The sequence below is a fragment of the Herpailurus yagouaroundi genome, unplaced genomic scaffold, assembly GCF_014898765.1.
Source record: "Herpailurus yagouaroundi ecotype Mexico unplaced genomic scaffold, PumYag 190, whole genome shotgun sequence".
In the NCBI taxonomy this organism is placed as follows: domain Eukaryota; kingdom Metazoa; phylum Chordata; class Mammalia; order Carnivora; family Felidae; genus Herpailurus; species Herpailurus yagouaroundi.
Genome location: NW_024412421.1, coordinates 8,340,071 through 8,354,572, shown reverse-complemented (window position 1 = coordinate 8,354,572; position 14,502 = coordinate 8,340,071). Strand labels below are relative to the sequence as shown.

At 44.8% G+C, this 14,502-nt stretch overlaps 1 non-coding gene across 1 annotated transcript; it reads right to left on the bottom strand.

The window, feature by feature from the left end:
* Nucleotides 1-8,490: 8,490 nt before the first annotated feature.
* Nucleotides 8,491-8,575, bottom strand: TRNAP-UGG (transfer RNA proline (anticodon UGG)). Its single transcript has one exon. It is a non-coding gene; the product is annotated as a tRNA-Pro (tRNA).
* Between the last annotated feature and the right edge of the window lie 5,927 nt (nt 8,576-14,502).

The window sequence follows — 14,502 nt, the reverse complement described above, 5'->3', positions numbered from 1 at the left end:
GTGCACCCCCCCACCACCCCGCGTCTCCGCTGTGAGCTATCAGCTTTCTTATTACCCCCTAATGCCATCTCGCCGGCACCCCGGGTTCAAAATGGCACCAGGCAATGAGCTTTAAGGTTGTGTCTCTGCTGTTGTAGGAGATGTAACGCTTGTCAAATAACACCCGCGCCCCGTGCGCATCTCCCGCTGACTTCAGCCTGAAAGGACAGGTCAAGGGACGAGCGCTCTTTGCGGGGAGATATTTCGTCTGCTAAATGGTTTTCAGTGAAACAATCACAGTTGCCGCGCGCGGCTCCACGGGGCGGGCAGAGACGAAGCCGGGAAGGTGCTGGGGCTTGTATTCAATCTGGCTTGGGTTACAGCTACTTGAAGGCAAACGTGAGGCTCCAGAAATGACGGTGAGGCTCCCGGTTTCGAAGGGGAAGGGGAAGGCGAAGGCGGGCTGGGCAGCAGGCAGAGCCCGGCCACACCGAGCTCAGCACCAGGGGACATCGGTCCTTTCGATGCGTTTAGTCCATCACCTGCCCCGGCTCCTAGTCACCCAGGTGTGGTGGGTATCACCGTCCCGACCAAGGAAGTGCCACGAAGGCAGAGAAGTTTGGTCTGGCTGTTTACCGTTGTTTCCCCCGGTGTCTAGAGAGTGCCTGGCACACGGCAGGTGCCCACCCATCTCCGGTGGATGAAAGAGCCACTCAGTTGGCGGGCACAAGTCTGCTTTAGGTGCCTACGGTTTGGGGAAGGGAAACCTGAACACCGCAAAAGAAGTGTAGGAACCCTTTGCGGCCACAGCGTTGGTTTCACGTGTAGATTTCAAGACTTGAAACTCTTGTCCCCGTTGATCTGTGACGCGTTCACGGGCCGAAAGAACACGACCACAAACGGCCTGCGAGCCACATTCCGTGTTCTGGTGGCCCCTGGGCTCGGTCCCCGCAGCTCACACGCGTGTATGGATTGAGCCTGCATTACCATGAAAATGTAATGAAGTCACTTGGCAATACTGAGCATCTGGGAGATTTTCACACGATGCGTTTCCGGGTGTCCCTCAACAATGGAAGGCACCACCGTGCTGTGACCTCCAATTTGTCCTCGACCTTACCTGGGTCACCTCACTTGCTCTCGTAACCTATCTGCCCCTGAAGACTTTTGAGTGCACATCACGGAGACCTACGGTGTCCTACCGAGAGAATTTTGCATGAACTTTGAGGGGGAGACGGTCCAGGAAAATGTATCCTTAAGAACCGTGATCGTTTGCAAAGAGGCAAACCTTTTTGGGGGGATTAGGAAAACAGTAAGATGATATTAGGTACAGAGGACATTAAAATTTCAAATCAACATGAGCAAGTCTGAAAACTTCAATAGGGATCTATGGCGTATAAGTTGAGGGCAAATCATTCTTGGGGCACCTTGAGGTCACAGCCATTGTCATCATCTTCCAGAGCAGTCTTTAAAGGCAAAGAAGCTCTGGCGCCCCCCCCCGCCAGAAACCAATGCCTTCTGAAACTTTGACTTGAACGTATTCTCAAAATACGTTTAGGGGCACCCGGGTGGCTCAGTCGGTTAACTGTCCGACTTCGGCTCAGGTCACGACCTCGCGGTTTGTGAGTTCGAGCCCCGCGTCGGGCTCTGGGCTGACAGCTGGGAGCCTGGAGCCTGCTTCGAATTCTGTGTCTCCCTCTCTCCCTGCCCCTCCCCTGCTGACCCTCTGTCTCTCAAAACTAAATCAACGTTAAAAAAAATGTTTAATGCCACTTTGCTTCTTTTTGGATGAGAACTTGGTCTGGCAGGTTGTGGTTCTGTCTGCCAAATGCTTTTTCCTGCCCTTGGGACTGTACCCCCCTGGGTCAGTGACCGGAGACGACACTGGGGTTTCCTGTCCGATCGCAGAGATCAGATGGAAGGCGGTGCAGGAATTCGGTGAAGGCTTGAGGTGGGAGTGGTCCCGATTCTGGAGGAGCTTCAGGGGAGCCAGGAAGCTGGGTCCTGAGTCGCCAGGACGACACGGGAGCGCCCTAGCTGGGAGGCGCACCGGGAACACGAGGGAGGAGGTCGGCATTGGTACCGCATCTGGCAGGTTTCCCGGTTAAGGGCCCAAGCTCTGGAGACGGGGTGCATTCGGACTACATTGTTTCTTGCTGTGCTGCCTTGGGAAAGTTCCTTGACTTTGCTGAGCAGCAACTTCCCTATGGTAAAGATGTTTCCTACCCCGGAGATAGTGCCCCTGGTCCCTTATTTCTTTAGGTCCCTCAGGGATCCTTAGCAGCTGGGGCCCTCTCCCTGGGGTCTTTCTCGGGCTGAGGCACCCACGGGGCTCACACTCAAGGACTTCCGTGCCGGGGAGTTGACCCTCTTTGGAAGCGAGCCCTGTTAATGACTGATTGGAGTGAAGGATAAGTACCTCAGCTCCCTCGCCCGTCAGATGGGATAACTCTGAGACCCACCGCATTCGACACTGACTCCCAGTGCTCTCCAGCAGGCTCAAGCCCCAGTTTGACTGGTTCGTTAACGTACCTTTAATGGGCTCCCTCCCTGTCCCCGTCCTGCCCGTCAATTCCACCATCCTGTTCCCTGGGACCACTTCTCTGAATGCATCCACCTGTCATTTGGGGAAACTGGGGCTTCCAGACTCTCCAGCAGGTGACCCTGGCCAGGCAGTGCAGAAGGGAATGGCCTCGGGGCCTGAAGGGCCTCTTTGGAGCCACAATATAGGTTTCCCGATCAACCTAAGCTTTCAGAGAATTCCTTCATAATTTTGGCGAGGGAGGGTGGGGGAGGGAGACTCTTTCCTGCATTCATTTGCATTTAGATTTGAAGTTGAAATGAAGGCTTTTAGAAACTTTTAAGTTCTATGTAATTATAAGAATTTCACTGCAGGGTATCTATCTGATTTAAAAGAATAATTAAAATTAAGTATAGCCGCAGTGATTTGCCACAGCGTACGTCTGTCCTTCAGAACGTCAGGCAACAGCAAATTATTTGTGGCTGGAGGTGTTCTATATGTAAATTCCCACAAGAATAGAATTTGGTGATAGAGAAATTCAGATGATGAACATCACACTGCAGGTTTGAACATCAGTGCCTAATAAACGCCTCAGTTGTTACCATTACTTCTCTTAATATCCTCAATTAAATGATTTAAAATAGAACAATAGATAAGCAAGATCAATTAATTTTATAAGATGATCAAAGGAATGTGGTTCAGCATTGTAAAAGCTGTAAATGTGATAATGGTTTTATCAGACAGGAAAAATAACTCGAAGTGGCTCAAACCTTATTCGTTTATGCTCAGAGGGGTTTTATTTGTGATTAATCACATTGTCTTTTGTAATAAGGAGAGTTTTAGGATCTTGCCCATTAATTTTAGAAAAAAATAATTCAGACGTTAAAATAGATGTTATTCTGGGACGGTTGTATGTCAACCATAATAAGTGATAACAAGCATCAGAGTATCTTGATCCTGTAACCTGTTGGAAGGAGGCTGTGGGAGGGGCTGGGGAGCTGCCAGTGGCAATAACATTGATCCTCCCGAGTACCCGAAGAGAGGCCCTAAGTCAGCTTCTGTGTCTGAGGTCTAGGCTGGAGGCCAAATGCAAGGTATAGCATCAGTGGTTCTCTGCTCATATGAAGGATGTGCCATCGGGAATTTCAGAATGGCAGGGTGAAGGGAAGAATCATTTTTGAAAGGCTACATTTATCTGCAGTGTGTATTGGGGTTAAGAATGATTCAATTATTTATACTCCTCTGCTTTTCAAAAAGAAATTAGGTATCTTTCCCCCAAAAAAGGACAGAAACGGTAAAAGAACAGAAAAAGAACAATGCTGGGTAATAATGGGGTGATGGGTAACGATTATGGTGATTCAATCGAACTAGGGGAAAACGTGTGCAAGGAAAAACAGATTTTGGTTTAGAGCTTCCTGGCAATCAAAGCAAAAAGGGAAGCATGATGAGTTATTCCTTCTTACTATCCTATTTAAAATGAAAAAAAAAGGATAACTTTCGATTTCTAAAAGGATTTTTTTTTGCAAAAGTAAGAAGCACAGATTTTTTTTCTTTTATTTTTTCTTTTAACGTTTATTTATTTTTGAGACAGAGAGAGACAGAGCATGAATGGGGGAGGGTCAGAGAGAGAGGGAGACACAGAATCTGAAGCAGGCTCCAGGCTCTGAGCTGTCAGCACAGAGCCCAACGCGGGGCTCGAACTCACGGACCGCGAGATCGTGACCTGAGCCGAAGTCGGCCGCTCAACCGACTGAGCCACCCAGGTGCCCCCACAGATTTTTTTTTTCAAGGCAAGGTAATAGAATAGGAAACACAAAAAAATGGTGACCCTGTAAGTTACCATGTTATTTGAACCAGAAGATTGCTTTTTTTTTTTTTTTAAGTTTATTTATTTGTTTTGAGGGGCGCCTGGGTGGCTCAGTCGGTTAAGCGGCGGACTTCGGCTCAGGTCATGATCTTGCGGTCCGCGAGTTCGAGCCCCGCGTCGGGCTCTGTGCTGACCGCTCAGAGCCTGGAGCCTGTTTCCGATTCTGTGTCTCCCTCTCTCTCTGACCCTCCCCCGTTCATGCTCTGTCTCTCTCTGTCTCAAAAATAAATAAACGTTAAAAAAAATTTATTGATTTGCTTTGAAAGACAGAGAGAGCGCGAGTAGAAGAGGGACGCAGAGAATCCCAAGCAGGCTCTGCACTGTCAAAGCAGAGCCCGACACAGGGCTCGAACATATGAACTGCGAGATCACGACCAGAGCCGAAATCAAGAGTTGGACACTTAACCAACTGAGTCACCCAGCCACCCCCAGAAGGCTTCTTTCTAATGGGAGCAAGTTAGCAAGTTGTGAGAAAGCATCTCCGTCATCACCCTCCATCACATGTCGGTTTCAAAGGCCAGAAATATCACCCCAGATCTAGTTTTTCATAGACAATGCAAGTTGGCATTGTAGCTAATGACCCGTAAGCACGCCTTTGGCCGAATGGTTTGAGCGATCAAAGAGTAGCTTCGCAAGTTTTAAGGAGCAGCTGAGTGGTTCTGATGAGACAGAGTGACACATGGTGGCAGGCAGGGGACGGCGCTGTGACCAACAAGTGGCTTTCTGGGAGGTGGCTCGCTGCATGAGCCATGGTTGGATTTAGCCACCACTAAGAGGCTATATGGGTTATTGCCTGCCTTGCATTAGCACAGCTATTGGGGGCTTACTGGGAGCACCTTGGCCTGCTTTCTGATTAACCGGGCCGTGGTGCCCTCCTCCCCCACTGAAATTCTCAAGGCTAATCTCCTATGGCTCTCAGGTCTAACGGCACAGAGGTGCAGCACACTGCCATGGACCGACTCCCACTGGAAAACGAGCAGGGGAGCACACTTTTGGACTCGGATGTTATTTGAGAGTCCTGGAGGGCAGACGGGCCAAGGGATTTTTCAGGCTGGTGGTGATTCCTTCCCCAAGTCTCACGGCACTTCAAATACGGTTTCTGTGGGAACCTATCATTTTTTTTTTTTACCTTACGTTCCTTATTTCGGGGTAGGATCCAAAGAGCTTGGGTCTGGGAGACAGATTTAGGTCCAAATCCCGTCTTGCCACTTAGCGGTAATGGGAACCTCGGTAGATTATCCAACTTTGTTGGGTCTGTTTTCTTATCTGAAAAAAGAAATCTCCGGGGGCACGGGGCGGGGGGGGGGGTGGTGCTCAGTCGATCAAGCGTCAGACTTCAGCTCAGGCCATGATCTTGCAGTTCATGAGTTGGAGCCCTGTGTCAGGCTCTGGGCTGACAGCTCAGAGCCCGGAGCCTGCTTTGGATTCTGTGTCTCCCTCTCTCTCCGCTCTTCCCCCATGTCTCCTCTCTCTCTCTTTCTCAAAAATAAATAAAAACATTGACAAAACAAATCTCTGTGAGCTAGTAAATATAAAGAATCAAGATCTGTCATTGTGTAGAGGCAATTCTCTGGTTACAGTGCCCTTTATAAATATGCAATAGACCCTGTTCTAGGTGCTGAGCATACAGAGAATAAAACGCAATCCCTTGAAGAGTTCCAACGCTACTGGGAAACACAAAGACACTGTGATGTGTGCCCTGATGGACGCCTATGTGGACAGCGCCACGAGAGGAGGGGGTCTAGCTTGGTGGATGTGCCCACCAAAGGATGGTGTTGATCTAAAGGCCGTGGCTGACATCAGAAGAGCCAGGCCCCAGCTCAAGCCACCAAGGGTATGACCCATAGCCAAAGGTATTCACTCATATTTTCGCTGCTTCCTCTGTTAAAGGAGAAAAGCTGAACTGAAAGCCTTTCGTGTTCCCTGCAGATTATTAGCAATATGGAGGCTGGCCAGCACGGCGGACAGTGAGAGCAGTACAGAGCCCAAGCAGACTTGCTCAGTAGAACGTTTGCTCAGTCTACCCAGAGTTCAAGCTAGAAGTCTTCTAGGAAAGCCAAGGCTCTTCCATCAGCTCATCCCTGGGACCCAAAAAATACAAAAAGGAGAACGCGTACAGAAGGTCGTCCTGTTAAGCGGTCGTTGACTTTGCATTACGATCGTGTTTACAAGGTAACTGGAAGGCCATGAATGTGAAGGATCCATCCAGCCCAGTGACCGCGATTTAGCTTAGGGGAGGTAAGACGTGGAGGTGCCCCGGGCTGCCTCAATGGCCAAGCGCACTGAGTCAGGGTCACTCAGCCAGCCTGCTGTGCTGATGCTTAAGCACTGAACTTCATCAGCAGTGTAATTCCATTTATGCTATTACATAATTAAATTGAGACTTGAGTTGTGCTTTTTAAAAGATTATGTGACCATATGTAGCTTGAACAAGGGCCAACTTTGAAAAAAAAAAAAAAGGTCTTTTCACAATTTCTTTCTATTGGGTTAGGACTTGGTTATTTCTTTCTTCCTTTTTTCTCCCCCTCATAAATTTGAATGGAACTCAGTCGGTACTTAATAAATTGATATGATTACAGTTCAAAGTATTCTTATTTTAGACTGTGCTTTCAATATGTTTTAAAACAAAAATAAAACCCTGTGGAACCAGATCATGTATCAGGCATGGAATATCAGTGCTCCCACACTCTGAGAGAACAATACGAACTAACATTTCAAATGGCTTTTCATCAAATCAGGTTTTAAACAGAAAGTTTAGAGTCGATACTGAGTAATTGAATTAGCAAAGGGTACACTTAATTCTTAAAGGAAGTCAGGGTAAGGAAAACAAAATGTTATGCCTAGCATAAAGTCACCATTTTTTATTTTTAAAAAATTTTTGCTAATATTTATTTTTGAGAGATAGAGACAGAGCGCGAGCAGGGGAGGGGCAGAGAGAGAGAGGGAGACACAGAATTGGAAGCAGGCTCCAGGCTCTGAGCCATCAGCACAGAGCCTGACGCAGGGCTCGAACCCATGAATGGTGAGATCATGACCTGAGCTGAAGTCGGACGCTCAACCCACTGAGCCATCCGGGCACCCCACAACCACCACATTTTAAAGAAATTATTTAACATTTGAGGGAATGCGTCTTTTATAGTCAGTAATATTCGGGAACTCAACTCAGACATATACATTAAACCAGCAGAGGATTTTAAATTTTATAGACAAACAACAACAAAAAACACTAATAGTGTTCAATGAAATCCAGCCATTATTTTAAAGTACAGTCATGTGTGGGAAAACTAATAGGAAAAATAAGTTCTTGAAGCCTAAGGAGAATATGGCCAGTTTTGTTTTTGTTTTTTAATCAGCATAAACTCTTCCTTGTAAAATCTGGACTAGTCTATGCATATGCAACAGCTCTTTAGTAAGATGCATTAGAAAACCAAAGTGCCATTAGGTAATGAAACTGACCAGAGGTATTTCCTCGTGCTTCAATTAATACCCTGGTGGTTACACTATACTGACCAAATCCAACTGGAGTCAAGTTCAGATGTGAATTGTACTTAAGGACCTCAGAGTCACATCTTAGTGGATTGGTTTGGAAACACAAAAGCACTAAATTAAAATAATTGTTTTGTCTGAAAGGTTTTTTTTTTTTTTTCGCCGATAACCCAAATAGGTACTCCCTCAAACTCAAACATTATCACAGAGCTCGGCATGGCATCAGCGCCTTCCATTGTCGCCCCACGTCTGACGCATAATTGGTACTCAGTGAATGTACTGTGTTCAGAAAATCAATAGGATCTCATCCAAAACACGGAGCTCTTTCCTTTGAGATCTCAGAGTCTGCAGGCTTGCCTAGACTTGAGTTTGTTGTGCTAAAATCAATGTGGGTTCTAATTTAAAAACCTTGAAGGGCGGCATACGATAATACTTTCCGTTTTGAGAAATTCTAAGTCACTTACATATTCAGTTATTTGATTCTCACACATCCTTATCTCAATTTCTTTTTTTTTTTTAATCTTTAATGTTGATTTGTTTTTGAGAATCAGAGAGAGACAGAGCATGATCGGGGGAGGGGCAGACAGAGAGGGAGACCCAGAATCCGAAGCAGGCTCCAGGCTCCGAGCCATCAGCACAGAGCCCGACGTGGGGTTCGAACCCACGAACCTTGAGATCATGACCTGAGCCCAAGTCAGACGCTCAACCGACTGAGCCACCTGGGCGCCCCTCTCAATTTCATGAATGAGATGAACTGATTTCCTGAAGCTTGAGAATCCAGTAGGTCGTGACCCCGGCCCGAGATCCGGGAACCATTCTCTCAGTCCACAGTCGGCACCTACAGACTATGGCCCGGGGGCCGAGTTCACCTGTTTTTATAAAGAAAGATTTATTGGAACACGATCCCAGCCCACATATTCATCTGCATGTTGTCTATGGCTGTGTCCATGCTACAATCACAAGAATGAGCAGTTGTAACAGAGACCAGATAGCTTTAAAGCCTAAAGTTCTGTCTGACCCTTTAAGAAAAAGGTTGCTAACCTCTGTTCTACACCACTGGCTTAGGAATAAAGAAGAGTCCAAGTGACAGCTCAGATAAAGTTCATGTCCACAAAACTTTCCATCAAAGTCCACCAGAATCCACCGTCGGAAATAACGGTGTCGGAAGTGAGACCACCTCAAACTAAAAAAGCTTTCGCACAACAAAGCAAAAAGTCAACTTCGTGAATGGGAGAAGGTATTTACAAACAATATACCCAATAAGGGGTGACTATCCAAAATATATTTTTAAAAAGCTCATACAACTCAACACCAAAAAAAAAGCCCAAACGATCCGATGAAAACATGAGCAGAGGATCTGAATAGACATTTTTCCAAAGAAGACATCCAGATGGCCAACAGACACATGAAGAGATGCTCAACGTCACTCATCGTCGGGGAAATGCAAATCAAAACCATAATGAGATATCACCTCAAATGTGTCCAGAAAGGCAAGTATCACAAGGACAAGAAGTAACAAGTATCGGGGAGGATGTACATAAAAGGGAACCCTGGTGGGAATGTAAACAGGTGCAGCCACTCTGGAAAAGAAGAGGAAGTCCCTCAAAAAAGTGAAAAATAGAATTACTATATAATCCAGCAATCCCACTTCTGGGTCTTTAGCGGAAGAAAACAAAAACACTAGGGACGCCTGGGTGGCTCAGTCGGTCAAGGGTCTGACTCTTGATTTCAGCGCAGGTCATGATCTCATGGCTCATGAGCTCAAGCCCTACATCAGGCTCTGTGCTGATAGTGTGGACCCTGCTTGGGATTCTCTCTGTCCTTCTATCTCTACCCCTCCCCTGTTTGTCCTCTCTCTCTCTCCATCTCTCTCTCTCTCCAAATAAATAAATACACTTAAAAAGAAAACAAAAACACTAATTCAAAAAGATGTATGTGCCCCTATGTTCATTGCAGATTATTTACAAAAGGCGAGATAGGGAAACACCCTAAGCGTCCATCGACAGATGAATGGACGAAGAAGGAAGGGTGTGTGTATACAGCAGAATATTACTGAGCCATAAAAAAGAGTGAGCTCTTGCCATTTGGGTCAACATGGACGAACCTAAAGGGATTATGCTAAGAAAAGTAAGTCAGACAGAGAAACACAAATACTATATGATTTCACTTACACGTGGAGCCTAAAACGAAACCAAACAAATGAGCGAACAAAATAGAAACAGACTCCTAAATACAGGGGACCCACTAGTGGTTGCCAGAGACGAGGGAGGTCCGGCAGTGGGCAAAATAGGCAAAAGGGACCAAGAGATCCAAACTTGCAGTTATAAAATAACTGTGGGCTCTACAGCGTGGAGTGTAGGGCCCATAATATCGTAATAACATTTTATGGTGACAGATGGTAACTCCACTTACGGTGAGTATTTCATAACGTAGATAGATATCTAATCACGATGCAGTACACCTAAAACCCATGGAATATCGTATGTCAACTATATTTCAATTAAAAAAAAAAACAAGGAAAAAGAAATCATATCTGCCAACCAATTCAAGGCAGTGTGGGATGGTGGACAGAGCATAAGGCTTCGAGGCCACTCCGGGTCTAATATTAACTTGTGTCTTTTCTCTGAGTCCTGATTTTCCATCTGTAAAGCTGGGCTATTTATACCTCCCTTGCTGGGTTGTTTTAGGCGATTAAATAAGATAAATTATGTTGAAGTCTTAATGCAATGCCTGGCACATAGTAGAAGATCAATAAATAGTAATGAAAATAACAGGAATTTATCATTGTATATTTTTTCGTCTATATCTATCTGCATTCGTGTATTTGTTATCAAGTAGGGGGAGTCAGGGCCACTAAGCTGCTGTTGTTCCAGAGTGTTGGTGGGAACTGGGAACGTCTAGAGGAGGCGTCAACCACATCAGAAAGTTCTTCTTTCCAATGGATTCTGCAGGGGATTCGTGGCCTGGCCTTCTGGTCTTTGCCCTGGGGAGGCATCTTCTAGAAGATTGTGTCTTTAGCCAAGGTTGAGCAAAACAGAATCCATTCCACTCCCCCTTCGCCCCCCTTGATGTGGCTACCTCGTGTGAACATACCTCATCTCCACATGCTTGTGCTAAAGCCTACCCTGAAATAATGTGATTTCTCACCAGAGTGTTCCCAGGGGCAACAGGCGGCATTTGAGAGGCTTGAATTCCTGCCATCCCTGGGCTTTGGGGGAAGATGATGCTGTGGAAGCCTGGGGTTGCTCTCCTTGGCTGCCTCACCTGCCTGAGCACCACCATCTATCAGCCAATGGACTTCAGTAGCCTCTTAACTGGGCTTCCGGCTTCCACCCAAGCGCCCTATGGTGTGCACCTGGTACAGCGACCAGAGAACTCTAACAACGTGTGTCAGGTCGTGTCACTGCTCAGCTCAAAACCCTTCCGTAGCTCCGTATACCTCTCCAAGTAAAAGCCAGTTCCTCACAAGGGTGTACGGGGCCCAACATCAACTGGGATCCTCCTTATTACTTCTCCAGCTTCGTCTGTTACTCTGTCCCGTGCTCACTTCATTCTAGTCCTAATGGCCTTCTTGATGTCTCCTGAATGAGCCAGGACACTCAGGCACTTTGTACTTCCTGTTCCTTCTTTTCACAACACTGTTGCTGACTCCCTCATCTCCTACAGGTCTCTTACTCAAGTCTTTACACCTTCTCAGCGAGGCACCCTGATCCTTCTCTTCCAGGCATCCCCCTCTGCCCTAAGCAACGCCCATATACTCGTAAACATTCCCTGTCCCGTCTCCTGCTTTATTTTTCTTCTAAGCATCGACCACCACCTAATATTAGCACCCTGAAGGCCAGGCACTTGTGACTGTTTTATTCACAGCTGCATCTCTAGCATTTAGAACTCTGCCTGGCACATAGTAAGTGATCAATAAATATTTGCTATGTGAATGAATGTAGTTTAAAATTATAGGCTGAAGCACTGAGTGGAAGACCCCAGCCTTCATCCTTCTAAGGATGGCATTTCCAGGAAGACGCGTGAAGTACGAAGTCTCACAAGCAGAAAAATGGTGGAAAGTTTTCTGGGTTCCCAAGAAAATAGCAAGGTCCTGTTTGTTCTACGCTAGCGATAATGGAATTTTTTTTTTTTAATTTCTACTTTTGACACTCTTTTGCTTCTTTATTTTTCTTATTTTATTACACTTAACAGGACCTCCAGAATTATGTTGAATAAAAATGGTAATAGAGATCATGTTTGCCTCATTACTGACTTCAAATGTAATGCTTCTCAACTTTGACCACCACAGAGAGTATTTGCTGAGTTTTTGATAGATGCTGGTTATGAAGGTAAAGGCATTCCCTGCAATTTCTGGTTTGCCACGACTTTTATCATGAATAAGAGTTGAGCTGAACTGGAATTTTCTTTCTGCATTTACTGTTATGATCACGCTCTTGCTTGAATCTTTTAATACAGAGAATTGCACTAATGCGTTTTTCTAATCTTAAACCGCCCTTGAGGGGATCAATCCTACCCGCTTATGAATGTTTTCCTTGCTAGATGTTTTAAAGGGTTTTCACATCTATATTCCTAAGTAAGCCAATAATTTTATTTTCAGTAGTGTCCTTTTCTTGTCTTGATGTCAAGATTAACTTTTAGTTTCATAAAATGGAAAATTTTCTACCTTTTTTTTGTTCTGTGGTAGAGATTGTATGAAACCGAGGTCATCAATTCTTGGATGATTGGACAAAACTCACCCAAAAAACCGTCTGAGCCTGATGTTTGTGGAAAGGGGTTTGGGGACCATTGATGACATGGACTTAATGTACTACTTAGCTTTTCTATTTCTTCACCAGTCAATTTTTATTTCTATATCTTTCTAGAAGTTTCCTATGCCCTCTGAGTTTTAAAATGTATTCACATAAGGCTGTTCACGGTATTCTCATGATTTTGAAAAGTCCTACTGTATTTACGGTTATGTCCCTTTATTTCCTTGATTAATCTTGCCAGGGTTTTGTCCATTCATCTGTTCAGAGAAGTAGCTTTTAATTTTGCTCATCACACTATTTTATTTTCCACGTTATTCCTTTTGGTTCTTTTTGGTTACTTCTTTTTCCTATTACCCTTAGGATATTTCTCTCATTAAGTCTTTCATAATGTGTGACTTCGGGGCTACAATTATTTCACTTTGTATTGTTTTGTCTTTGCAGCATGAGTTTTGATAACCATTCTATCAGCATTCAGTCCTAACTGCTTTACTATTTTCATTACAGTTTCTTTTGTGACCCATCTCTACGTAGAAGATTTTGGTTGTTTTCACTGTCATTGCCTAATTTCCGAATAGAGGCTGAGATTGGTTCTTTTTTATGACGTAATCGTATTATGGTCGTAGAATGTGGTCTGTAGAAAGTTTACCAGTTTACTCCTTATGCGTCCAGATTCAGTTCCTTCCTTCTCTACATCATCTTTTAGTAGCAAGGACCTTTGAGTAGGAAACGCCATCAGTCTTTATCTGAAAACTTTTCTCTGATGTTCACTTTTAAATAATTCATATCTGTCCTTGGGAAAGTATTGTCCTTCAACAACATGAAGATATTACCCTATTGGTTACTAGCCTTGATTGTTTTTTTTTTTCAAAATTTTTTGGTCATTTTTAATTTTATTTTTCGAGAGAGAGAGTGAGAAAGTGGGAAGGGAGACACAGAATCCGAAGCAGGCTCCAGGCTCTGAGCTGTCCGCACAAAGCCTGACATGGGACTCAAAGTCACAAACCTTGAGATCATGACCCCAGCCGAAGTCGCTTAACCAACTTAGCCACCCAGGTGCCCCCTAGCCTTGATTGTTTTTAATGAGCCCATTGTCATTCCAATTCCAGTCCTTTTCCCTTGATTTGCTTTTAAGGATTTTCTCCTTGTCTTTGGTATTCTGCACTTGTGTTACTATATGTAGGAGTATGGATTTCTTTAATTTATTCTCCTCAATATTTAATATGCTTCTTTTGAGGTCTTGTGACAATTCAATTCTAGGAAACTGTCAGCTTTCATCTACAATTTACACATAATGTTCCCTCCCATCGTCCTTACGCTCATCTCCGGAACTCCTTTGAGATGTGTTTGGATCTTCTGATTCCATGCTGTGTGTCCCCTAATCTCTCTTTCATCTGATTCATCTTTTTATGCCTCCATTCTGCATTCTGAGTAAGTTTCTCAGATCTATCTTGTGGTTCCCCAATTCTCTCCACTGCTATATTTAATTTGTTATTTAACTAGCCCTTCGAAATTTAAATGTCAACGAGTACATTTTTCACAAATATGAAGTTGTTAATCGGAGCCTCATTTTTAATTTGAAATTTTAGAAGCTGCCTGAAAATCCAACCATTATAAACTAAGTGATGATAAACTGAATTACGAGTTATAGTGCATCTATTTGATAGATAATTATGCAGCCATTAAAATTACAATAACAAAAAGCATGAGGGGCCTCTGGGTGGTTCAGTCGGTTAAGCATCTGGCTCTTGGTTTTGGCTCAGGTCATGATCTCACGGTGCTAATTTCAAGCCCCACGTTGGGCTTTGCACTGGGCATGCAGCCTGCTTAAGATTCTCCCTCTCCCCCTGCCCTTCCCCACTCACGTGTGCACGCATTCTCTGTCTCTCAAAAAAAAAAAAAAA